Source organism: Eufriesea mexicana, unplaced genomic scaffold (assembly GCF_001483705.2).
Source record: "Eufriesea mexicana isolate 0111107269 unplaced genomic scaffold, ASM148370v2 scaffold572, whole genome shotgun sequence".
NCBI classification, from domain to species: domain Eukaryota; kingdom Metazoa; phylum Arthropoda; class Insecta; order Hymenoptera; family Apidae; genus Eufriesea; species Eufriesea mexicana.
In genome coordinates, this window is record NW_016908738.1 from 774,853 (window position 1) to 787,063 (window position 12,211).

The following is a 12,211-nucleotide window of genomic DNA, read 5'->3' on the forward strand; positions in this document are numbered from 1 at the left end:
AGCGTAGGAAATTGAATATATACATGCTACATATTATCAAAATAGAGTTTCGCATAAAATTATTAGGCGTCCAAGGAACATGCGCCAATCAACGATCCGTAAGCCGCACCATGCTGTACGCTTGCGTACAGAAAAAAGAGTGAGAGAGAAAAAGAGAAAGAGAACAAATGAAAGACGGCACGCTGTAACAACGCATACTCAGTCTTCTGCGAACTTTCGGATGTGGTAGTTGTTTTGTTTCGATATTCTCAGTCAAGTCTCACTTTGTTTGCTTTCATCGTTAATACATCGATCTGTGCAACTCTCCGACGATTTATTTATCGATAAGGTAAATCGTGCTTTATATCACGTAACGTTATTTACATGTAACCTAAGTTATGAAAACATACTATAGCGCGCACGTGAATATGTCGTTTGTTTCGAAAGTGGAACGAACTGTCAGGAATTTGTTTTCTCGCAGTGTCTCTTCCTCTTCCTTGACATCCTTCCCTTGGCATATTTACCGCGTATATAAACCTTGAAATGCCCCTATTAAGGTTTATCGAGTTCTAACTAGATAAAATTATCGTGCGAATTTTATTTATAAGTTTGATCAACCAACATGGGTAATCCACGAAACAAACGAATTTTCACTTGGTATAGTTATCGATTATTCTATCAGTATGTTTATAACACGTTTAATCTCATAAAATGCAGTTTTCGATTTTGAAATTTTAATTTCCTGGGAAAATTTGGGTAAAAGTGATCCATCGATTTTCATAAAGTACTTTGAATATTAATTCTATACTATATTTGAATATTATATATAAAATATTTGAAAATTAATTCTATGAAAACAAACGAAAGGTGTTGAAAATAATATTTTTACACGAATCAGTGACAATTTTACTTAATAATAGTCTTATTAATAATATTAAAGTATTTACTATACTATTCTGTAAACTATGCATTTTTCTAAACTATTGGTAATAAGGTTGTTTTACATTGCATAATTAATAATTAAATTGAATCAAATGTTTTAGGTTATAAAATGAAATTTTTCGATTAAGTTAAAGAAATTTTCAAATTAGATGAAAGATGTATGTTTGACTGAAAATTTGCATGTAATTTTATTCTTGGTTTAGTTATTATCCATATCGGTCTGTATTGCATTATCATGACTGCGTAACATTTGCTGTTATCATTGACAATACCGTCATAGAGATTCTTTTCTGTCCAAGTTCATTCCTTATTAGACTTAATATTGATCTTGAACGCACCCAGGATTAGTCATCAACCGTGTGTATGGATATAACGATTTCCTCACATTTGACGTAGCAAATGTTCTCATAACTTTCTGCAAAGATTTTGTATATCAAATTTTTTTGTACTCGATATATTTCTTTATATTCATTTTCGTTTTCAATATCTCTTTTTATTTTATATATGATAGTATTATCATTATATTTAATATCGTTATTCTACTATGGATTTATAATTTAAGCGATAATAATTTAAAGCGTTTTTGTGATCGTAGTGCTATAACTCGTCGATATAAAGAAATAGAAGTTGCGTGCAGGGCCACCAGATGGCGTACGCGAGTTACTCTGAAAATTATTTGTAATATTGTAAATATTGCTCCATATGTATTCTGTCGAATATCTAGGTTAGTTACCTGTTTTCTTTAAAGAAAATACAATTTCGGTTTATTCGTTGTTTACTTTCATTATTAAACTTTCGTTAGAAATTTTGGATTACGTTACTGGTTAATTTCTATTTTTCTGCAAAGTTCTTTGCTGAACCTTCTTTCCCCTTGTGAAATATTTGACGTTAATAACTTTTCTTCAGTCACTGTTCTTTCGGTGGAATGGTTAATATACGACGAGATGGGAAGCTTTCGCAGGAAATTTATTTCCGTTCCGGTCTGTGATAGAGGGGTTGAATGAAATACACAATTGTTACGATTCAATTCGATTTTCGTTTAACGTTCTCTCCATTTTAATTGCACGATTACGAACATGTGCTATTTTAGTAAACTGTTGAAAACAGACTTCCCTTCGGTAACTTTTATGTCAGTAAGATTCAAAGTTTCTCATTGCGAATAGTAATAATGTCAGAGAACCACCCTTTAATAACATTTTAGAGATATTAATTAATATATCAAACTTAGGATAATGTAACAGTGTACGAGATATCGGAATAAAATAATTCTACATGTTAATTATTACGCGATTTCTTATTTACTGGCAAAAAGAAATATTGTCAGCTTTGCACCAGGAAATCTTTGAGTTTCTAGTCTTCTCTAGCCGAAAGATCGAACAATGACTCGATGACTCCCTCAGTAACGACTATGAGGCAATAACTAGATTAGAAATAACTCCACGTGACATATTAAAACGAAATGCAGCTGATTTGTTATTTTTATTTTAGCACAAATGGTATCACCGAGTTTTGAAAAATATCAGGAAAGTTTCAAATTGTTATACCTTTATAGGGAAAAATTTTTGAGTGCACAGGGATAATAATTTGAACAACCGATTGCATTTCCTACCAAGTTAGACAAGGAATTGGTACTGTTAATTTTAATCATCTTACCATTATTCGATACCTTCTTTAACCCTTCGGACTCGAGGATTTTTTTGTTGTAAACAGCAATTTGAAGCACTTAGATTTTTATAAGCTCGCTGATATTCCTTATACTAAAATGGAAAAAGATTCTGTTAGAATTATTTTACTTCAATGTTACGTATGTAGTTATAGTATAATTATCATTTCTTATTTATTATTTAAGTTATAGCATTGAAACAAACGGTGACTGAGAGTCACTTCTCGAGTGTAAAGGGTTAATATTTATTTCTAATTTTACGTGCCAGTTTCCAAGAGGAATTTTTATTTGTAATTTCTAATTTGGAAGTTACAAATTTGAAAATTGGCAATTTTTATGCAAAATATGCAAATTAAATTGAATTTACATTATACGTATTCTATCTTTTAAAAGTTGATGCTGATACTAAGTTTATAAGAGTAATTAGTATTCAACAGACCAAACATAATCGTCGATTATGCTAGTAACAGTACACGTGATGAATTGTCATGCTTCTACGGAAAACGTGCAACCGTACAGATTATCATCGATATTTACAAAGATAACAGCTCCGCAATCATGCACGTAATGCATCATGCAACGTAATCGGGGAATACATGAGTTTATTGGCAAAAAATAAATATTGATTGGCTTGTTATTGTAAAGCTAATACCGATTATGCGTCTGTGTAATTATTGATTTATTAAAATGGTTAGATCGTTGAAATGGTAGGTTTTCTCACTTGTTCCATTATTGTTAAGTTTGTATTCGTATGAATCATTGTTTACTATAGTCTATATTTCGTTATACTAATTTTACGCGATAAGCAAACGAAAAATATCACGTATATTGTAAGGGAAATTTTTAACGAAGCTCGATTCACATCTTGATATTTATTATTACCATTCTAAGAGCTGGACGTGTGTGGCACACGTGGCCTAGGTTTATATATAAGTCAGGATTGCGATATTTGATCGGTGGAACCAGTGTAGGCAACACCGACTAGAACACGAATTGTCCGACTTCGATTTTAATGTGCTTTTGCAAAATCATAGTCGAGGTGATTCCCTTTAATGTATGTAAAATCTTACGATATAAATAATTAAAATTACGTACCTTGATACAGAAGAAAGTATATCTTGATATAAACTTCGTGCTTCGAGATTGCGTCGGTGGAATCGTATAAACGTTGGACTAGTAACCGCGTGGGGTCACCAGATCATATCTCAAGTTTTGTCAACCTATTACAATAGCTTTTGTCTCAGTCATCTATTTTCTGGATTACTATATGAACGGGGTGATAAGTATTATACATACCATTAAACGTATTACAATAACATAATTGATAAAATGATGATATATCGTTGTGAGCTCTGAAATTGGAGGAAATATAAAACGGGATCCACTCACGTTAATCAATATAATAAAGCTACTATGGCGAAAGTGCGTAGATGAAATGATTGTCTAATGTAATATATGTGTTGTTTACACCTTTCGTTAATATATATCCATTCCTTTGTTCAACTTCTTTCAATTGATTATCGATGTGTTCTGGTTATCATTGCACGTGGATAAATACTTCGTGTAGCGATTGTCACGATTGAATCCTGTCACAATATCTGCCACAAAACAACGAGTGTCATTGAATACTGGAGTACTGAAATATGATAATAATGATTCTGCTTTTATCGCGCTCGATAGACTGAAAAGACAATAACATACTGAAAAAGGGAAAGAAATGGATAACAATGAAATAAGCGGAATAAAAATACACGAGAGAAACAAGAAGAAGAATCAGAATACAATGGTGAGGTTCAGGGTATATCGAATAATGAAAATCACTAAATCTGCCTGTAACGGTCGATGCATAAACACGAATTTCTATGAATGCTTTTCAATGACGATTCGTTGACATTATCAGCCTGCGATCTCGCATGGACGACAAAATACCGAAATTGGTACGATAATTGGTAATAATTACGTGTATAACGTAAGAATATTATCAGCTCGAGAGATTGCTACTCTGTGATGTAATAGTTTTGTAAAACGAAATAGTTTTTATCGCTATGTCGATAAATATCAGTTTTTAAATTTTAATTAGATTATATTAATTAGTAGTGGTATTAATCAGTATTCCATTATGCAAGCACATAGCACGTTGAAAAATTTTATCGTAATGCTGAAAGCACATGCTGAAAGAGACCTTTATATTTTTCGAATACGTTGAACTAACGCTTTTAAACTCGGAATATGTTTTCTTCGCGGCTTATATTTTATCAAGCACCAGACATTTTCTATTGGATTGCCAATGGGTGTCCAAGATGGCCAGTCTAACATTCGCCTCGCCTTCCATGCGATGTTTTGGATCATTGTCCTCCTAAAGAATCTGTTCCTTTCGATCTTCGCCAATCTTTCAGATGGTGAAAGACCTCTTTGGTATATTTTTGTCATTTTTGGGGTATTCAAATTACCAGTGAATATGCTTAAATTTCCGAAACCCCGAGCAACCTAAATGTGGACATTTATTGGGTATTTTAGATGAAGATTACAAGGACACAAGTTGTCATAGAATATGTGAAACACCTATATGTTAAACCTTTGTTAGAAAATGGTCAATCTGTAAAAAAACAACATCCAGTATTAGCATTCATCGTACCTACTAGTCTACTAGTAAATTCGATTTTATTTAGGATATTTTCATATAAAGTGTATACGAAACTTAGCCCAGATATAACAAGATATTATAATAGTATGTTAATTTTTTGACCCGACGATCCACGAGTGAGAACTATCAGGAAAGACAATTCTTTATATTACAAGGAAAAGGAGATATTCTATACGTTATAATTTTATCTCCAAGTTAAAGTGTATAGTAAATAAATACTTGTTAATAAATGAGAACCTCGTACGCGCTATTTTACTTATTCAGAACGTGTTAAAAAACGAAAAGGTGTGGAAGTTAGATAGATTTTATTAACGTGTAACAATATATCGTTGATTTACTCTGTCTTTCACCGAAATACGTATAATAATCCCTTATCTTGTCTCTTTTATTCTTCTCGAATTTTAAATAAAACACACTTGTTTTCGCGAGTCATTGTCTACCGCAGACACAACGATGTTCTGCGATGTTGGGGCAAGGTTATACGTCGATAACCAGTCGTCCTGAGTACTTACATATACGAGGTTAAGCCCGAGCCTTGTAATACAGAGTCGTTTAACATGTTTCAGTCAAACTCTGTGACATGGTTATTTATTCGATTCTTACCCCGTAAGACAGGGACACCATGTGTCTGGCTGCAAGACTAAGGACTCTCGAGTTGTCTTCGTATCATTGATTCGATGGCCTACTGTTGCTCTCGTGTAAGAGATGTCAAGGTTGATCATGATTCGATCGAGTGAGGAACAATCGGTCAAGGGCGATAAGCGTGGAAATATCTCGCGCAGAGGAATGATTTGCGTAGGCTGGTCACTTCTGATAATTTTATGCCGATTTTAATTCCAATTTCTACGTCTTTACCTTTTTCATTTCAATCACAATTTCGTGGAGAAGTTCAAGTCTGAAGGTCTTTCGAAACGAAAGATATTAGAATAAAATGTAGCGAAAGTAGAGTATTAAAATCTTGTATACGGAATGAAACTGCCGTTTGTAAGACAGGAATAAAGTGTCGTTAGTTTCACTTTCTCTCCTTTGTTCTATGTTAAACAAACGTATTTTCGATAAAGAACGTGGAAGTAGAATGACCACTGTAAGAGTGCACTGAATGTGCACCGAATTCCGCATAAATTAAAAATATTTTTAATTCGTTTGAAATTTGACTCGGTTCTTATTCAATTTTCAAAATGTACAGTACATGGTAAATATTATGTAGAGATATAGATTAAGATATATCAATTAATTAATTACTAATATGCAGTAATTAAGAGCTGAAAATTGTCATGATATCGACTTTTGCTTGCAGAAACTATAGTACAAATCACTATTCTTTATAGTTATAGAACTATAATAGTTATGCGCAATAGTTAACGCTGGTATACTGATCCACGCGTACTTGGTGAATATTCAAATTCGATTTCCTCGACAACGAAGCTTCGAATGAGAAAATGTTATTCTTTATTTTCGATTTGTTTTTTCACGTAGAATCACTCACTTCCCGATTGTATTATTGGGACACCCTGTATATGCATCTATCGCATTACCTATTGCCTAGTATATCTAATTCTCAGCGTTGGGTTTTGTCTGTACAATGCACGTGAATATAGTCACGCATTACCGAAGGTTCGTTACATATGACGCATGACTATAGTCACTCGATGCTATAGTATGTACATTATAGTGCACAATATATAATATAATACAATAACACGTTATATATTATAATAAACGATATAGCAACACTGTATATAGTTACCGCGTGTACAGTACAGTAATTTATCGTAATCGCAATTATAATATAGCGCTTGGAATTTCCTCGATTCTAAAACGTTGACTAATTCTTCCGTTACTACAAAATTTCCTCTTGCGTATTAAGAAAATTGATAAATATTTAATACACGTCCCTGCGTCATTGGCGTAACGTTTAAATTAATAAAAACTTGAAAACTTTCGATTCCCCGATCGTTTGAAATCGCTGCATCGCTAGGCTGTAGAATTAACATGAAATTGCGTCGATTAAAGAATCGAGGTCATTCCGGTGAACGACCGTTTTAACGTGCGATTCGATCGATGCAATTGTTTGAAAAGCTAAAGTCAGATTCTGTGCAAAAAAGAATGAAAAGTGCACACCTCATCCGTGAAACGATACTTGCGCAAAATACCACGCTGCCTGCAATTTTGCAAATAGTCTAGTAATTTTTCTATCAACGGTACGAAAATACATTTGACAGTTGTCATCATGGTAAAATAAATATAATAAATATAATCGCGTTAAGCACAAGAATGGACAAAAAGAAAGCAGATAGTATATCGTATATTTTTATAAAATTTTTTGACCGTACATGGTTGTTCTTGGTAACAAGCGAGTAAATCAGAATTGTTGTCAACAATTTATGCTGTGATCCAATGCACCATGTTTTCACTTTAACGGGAGCAATTAATATCGTAACACAGCGAATTGATAATGACAAATCAACCGATATGATATACATCATGATGAAGAATAATTACATACTGCGAATCGATGAGAAAAGTATATTATTATAGCCTGTAAAAGGCAACAACTGGCTTTTTTAATACCTTTTTTCCTCGTTGTAAAAATGGATACCAACGAACTATTACGAAAAGCAAATAGGATTATTGTCGAAACTAAGAAAAGACTGACTACTACGGTGGATGATACTTGTTATATAAATTTCAATGCATCAATCGCCGCATGACATTTCGAAATATAATAATCAGTTACTGAGATACAGGTGATCAAAGTTGACGAAATTTAGGGCTTCTATGTGTCTTCAAATTCATACCATGTTCGATGTTTTAAGGTTTTAAACATTTTCCCAATAAACTACATTCTGTAAACATAAACGTTGTAAATGAAAGCACAAATTACTATATTTATCGTTAATAACACTTACAACGTAAATTTATAATAAAAGTGAATAAATTAATAGATTATTGGCTATTACTTGAACTATCTATTAGTTATTAGGAAGCTATCACAGCTTCCTAATAACAGCTATAAGACATGTCAGGACGTAACTATGTGTGTGGGGCCCCTTACGGGGTTGTAGTCGAACTGGTTGCAGATATTCTCGTATAGCGGTTGGTTAGGTTAGGTAAGGAAAAGGAAGGGGTGCGGCGTTTTGTCCTGGACCTGCTAGTGGACTCATCAGTAAGGCTACCCTAGCAGGCCCTGCCTTAGACGTGGATACTTAGGTGGCATAGGTACTTCTATTTAACACTAGAACTACCGATCTTTAATGGGTACCTAACTATAACGTGCACAGATTATAGTAATTTCAGCGATACGGTGAATATAAGTGAATATATTGATTACAGTTCTTTCTTAATATGAGTTGATACCAATTTTATTCTTAAAGCAGGTGTATGTGTTCGGTGATTGCAAAAAGGAAAATTCTGGGACCAGTCATTTTGACTAGGTTGGTAGTTAAGGGGGGTCGAGGATTCACCGAGGACTTGCGAGAAAGTCCTCGAACCTTCTTCAACTAGTAATCCATCTAGTGACGAGAGTGAGAATGATGATCGCTACATATGTAAGAGGAAATATATTATTTCGTATCTTAAATATGAGATACTTTTCTAATTGTGACATCTCCACAGAAAATCTCCAATTTGTTCAAGAATTCACCACGATCCTCGAAATCATGCTAAAACTTGGAAGGAATACGAATTTTCACTTCGTTTGTTCGTCAATTATAATTACGAGTCGTGATCCGTGTAAAGTCATTATAATTCCAAACTGTATAACACGTTCATTTTTTCGCCGGTTTGCAAATCGTGAAAGTAACAGTTCGAGCAAAATATTAGCTTCAGATTTAATCGGTACCACGATAGCGGTGCTAAATTATTGTATACCTAACTCGTGTTGCAATAAACGATCTTAATTCGTTGCGGTGTGCAACTGCATTTATTAATGTCCGATAATCAAACACGGTCGTGTTTAAATTTCCGTACACTGCGCAACATTCGTTGCATTCTCTTCCTTTATGTCGTAAAACGAAAGAAAACTAGTACATGTAAAATACACGAGTGATCAAGCAACTATGTAACACCAGCTTGCTTTACATCAAGTAACGTCGAATTGTAGCTTGAAAGATATTTTTATTAATTGCTATAAAGACATAGTCCGTAAAGTAACATCGTGATAGCTGATCTTTTAAGGCTGATTCCTAATGAATAGGAGATAGTGATTTTCTCAATTTCTTATTGTCCATTTTTTAAGTTTCGTCTGCCGTTCATTATTGTTTCGTTCGCTACTATCCCTCAAAGTTTGTTGCTTTCTGGTTATACGTACAATAGTGAATTTAATTACAATAATAATAATAATTAGTAGGTCTCACATATTTTTGGTTAGTACTTTATTTGGTAACATTATTGACTACTATGGTAATTTATTTGGTAACTAATTGTCTACTGCAATTATCTCATTTTGCAATTACGTGATATTATAAATATCTTACAAATATTTAAATAAGCTCGTAAAATGAGCAAGTATAAATAATGTTAAAGAAATTGAGATACATTTGACTCCATTTTTTTTTATTTCATTCAAAAATTCTCTGTCTCGTGTAAGAGTGTTATTGAAGCAGTCATTTACGATCATATTTACAGTTTCAGAAAAATTAAAAATTTAATTGTAGCAGCGTTAAATTATTTCTCAGTCAAGAAACGACAAGTGTTATCTCCTTTACACAGAATAAATAAGATTAACCAAACCAGAAAAAATATTCTGAAGAAATATACATACATACATAAGTATGTGCATTATTTTTAATATCTCCCTTTTTTAATTACTAATATCTCAGTAATAGACATATAAAAAATGGATGTAAATGACAGAATACATTTTTCTTCTTCGTCAAATACGAGGAAACAGAACATGTAATGATAGTCGGCCGATAAATCGTTAAAAAATCGGCATAAAATAGCCAGTGACACATAGCTAGCAATAAAGTTATACTCTAACGATGGAAAACTGGTGTTCTTCTTTAAAAAGGGCAGGCTAAAAATTATTAAGAAAATAGAAATGAGATTTCGCCTCGCCACAATAACGTCGCATTTTATTAAAACATTGGCGAAAGTTGGAGAATGAATTCGAGAAGCATGATGCTGTCTGTGCCACTTTCCAAACGCTATCTTATCTATCATACTTAAAACTTCAAAGCTGTTTAAAAATTTCCTTATTGAAAATTCTTTTAAATATGCTCTAAATACCGACTCGTAGTTTATCATTTGATTAAAATTTACCTAGATTTTGTAATTTTGCAACGAAACGAAAAATCCAAATGGACCCTGAAACTTAAGAAAACGAAGCAAGATTTTGAACAATTTTGAGAAAAGTAATGGAATAAATATTAAAATAAAAAGTGAAGAAAATTACGATCAGTATTAAAATGACGAATAAAATGAAAAATAGAAATTAGGATGTTTATATTTATCGTTTAAAATATACTCCGCTTTATGCAAGAAGAACATTGTAAACAGTGATATATCGTGCATGTGATATCAAGGTTTATGTAAAATTTCAGAAATGTATAACTCTCATAATACATAATCGACGACCCCCGATATTGATTCCATTAGTTACTCGACATTAATTATGGCTAATACCAGACACTTATCCGTCACGAGAAGTAATGAATCATCGAAATATCTGTGGTTTGAAATAATTGTAATTAATTCACCAATTAAACTCATATATCAAGTGTTTTTGCATTTCAGTGATTTTATTGTATCATTTTCTTTTCCAGAAATTTTTTCTTCTCCAATGACGAGATGCATTTATTGATTTATATTAGTACAATCCATCTAACCCGTGGTAACACATCGACACTGTAATGATCATGTACAATAGCGTGCAAAAGTTTGATATGAAACGTTTGTACGTACTCATGCACATAATAAATCATTTGGATATTTCTTTTACTGGTTGAAATACTGATTGAAAAATCGATTAAGAATAAATTCGATACACCGAATCCAAACCTAACTATTATGAAACATGGGATCGTAGAAAAGAGTAAAGGAAGGATCGAAAAAAGAGGGAAAACAGGGAAAACAGCTGTTAATGTGGAATTAAATTATTAAAATAAATCACTCAACCTTCTGTTCATTTACCAAATACGAAAACTTTTCATTCGACGGATGCTCTGAGACTTTTATATAGAACTGTAGCTGGTTTTCCCGCAGTACGTACATCAAAGATGTCATGGGTAATTTACATATTCATTCGATTTGTCTGAACTTGCTCCGTGTTTTCTTCTTAACTTATGGCATGTTGATCGTAAAAAAAGTCACGGTGAATATTTACATTCTTACTGTAATTTCCATTTGCTAACGACGTTACTGTTAACCCTTTGCACTCGGCAATCTTTTCGTTACAGAAAAATAGTAATTCGAAAGCTACTTGCCATAAAGCCGAGAAATCGTATGCAAATTAAGATGTAGAATTATTTTACTTCGATATTCCATGCATCGTTGGGTAATTTCAAATTTGGTATATTAATTAACATCGATCTTTAGAATCAGATTAAATGGCGACTGAGAGTCGTCTCACGAGTGTAAAGGGTTAATACTATTTAACTTCCGGTCAGGGAATAAACATCAAAGCAAGATATGCTACGAAATCGTGAAATTTAAAAACTGTAATGCCAGAATGTTATATACGATCGTTTTACCGAGATTGATCGAGTAGCACGATTTATGTCTGAAATTTCAGGTGCTAAATTCAAGGACACACCGTGCACCTTGCACGCTCTTTCCCAATCTTCCTACAGCCGGTTTTCTTACTATTACGGCACTAATACTAACGACAGCTGATTTTATGGCACTTTCATTGCCACATCAAGTGAGATCATGCTACCGTAACGACTTTCAGAATTTATAAAGCAGTGTGCAAATCATAGTGAAATCAGTAAATAACGGTTTATAATACCATGTAATTTTAAAGTCTAGGAATATTCGTGTAG

The 12,211-nt window shown here is 33.0% G+C and overlaps 1 protein-coding gene across 1 annotated transcript in view; it reads left to right on the forward strand.

The window, feature by feature from the left end:
- The first annotated feature begins 213 nt into the window (after positions 1–213).
- LOC108545931 (ATP-binding cassette sub-family G member 1-like) overlaps positions 214–12,211 on the forward strand; it is a 26,080-nt gene continuing 14,082 nt past the window's right edge. Inside the window, exon 1 of the mRNA XM_017897771.1 lies at positions 214–328. The gene's annotated coding sequence lies outside the window, so the exon portion shown is untranslated. The remainder of the gene's footprint in view (positions 329–12,211) is intronic.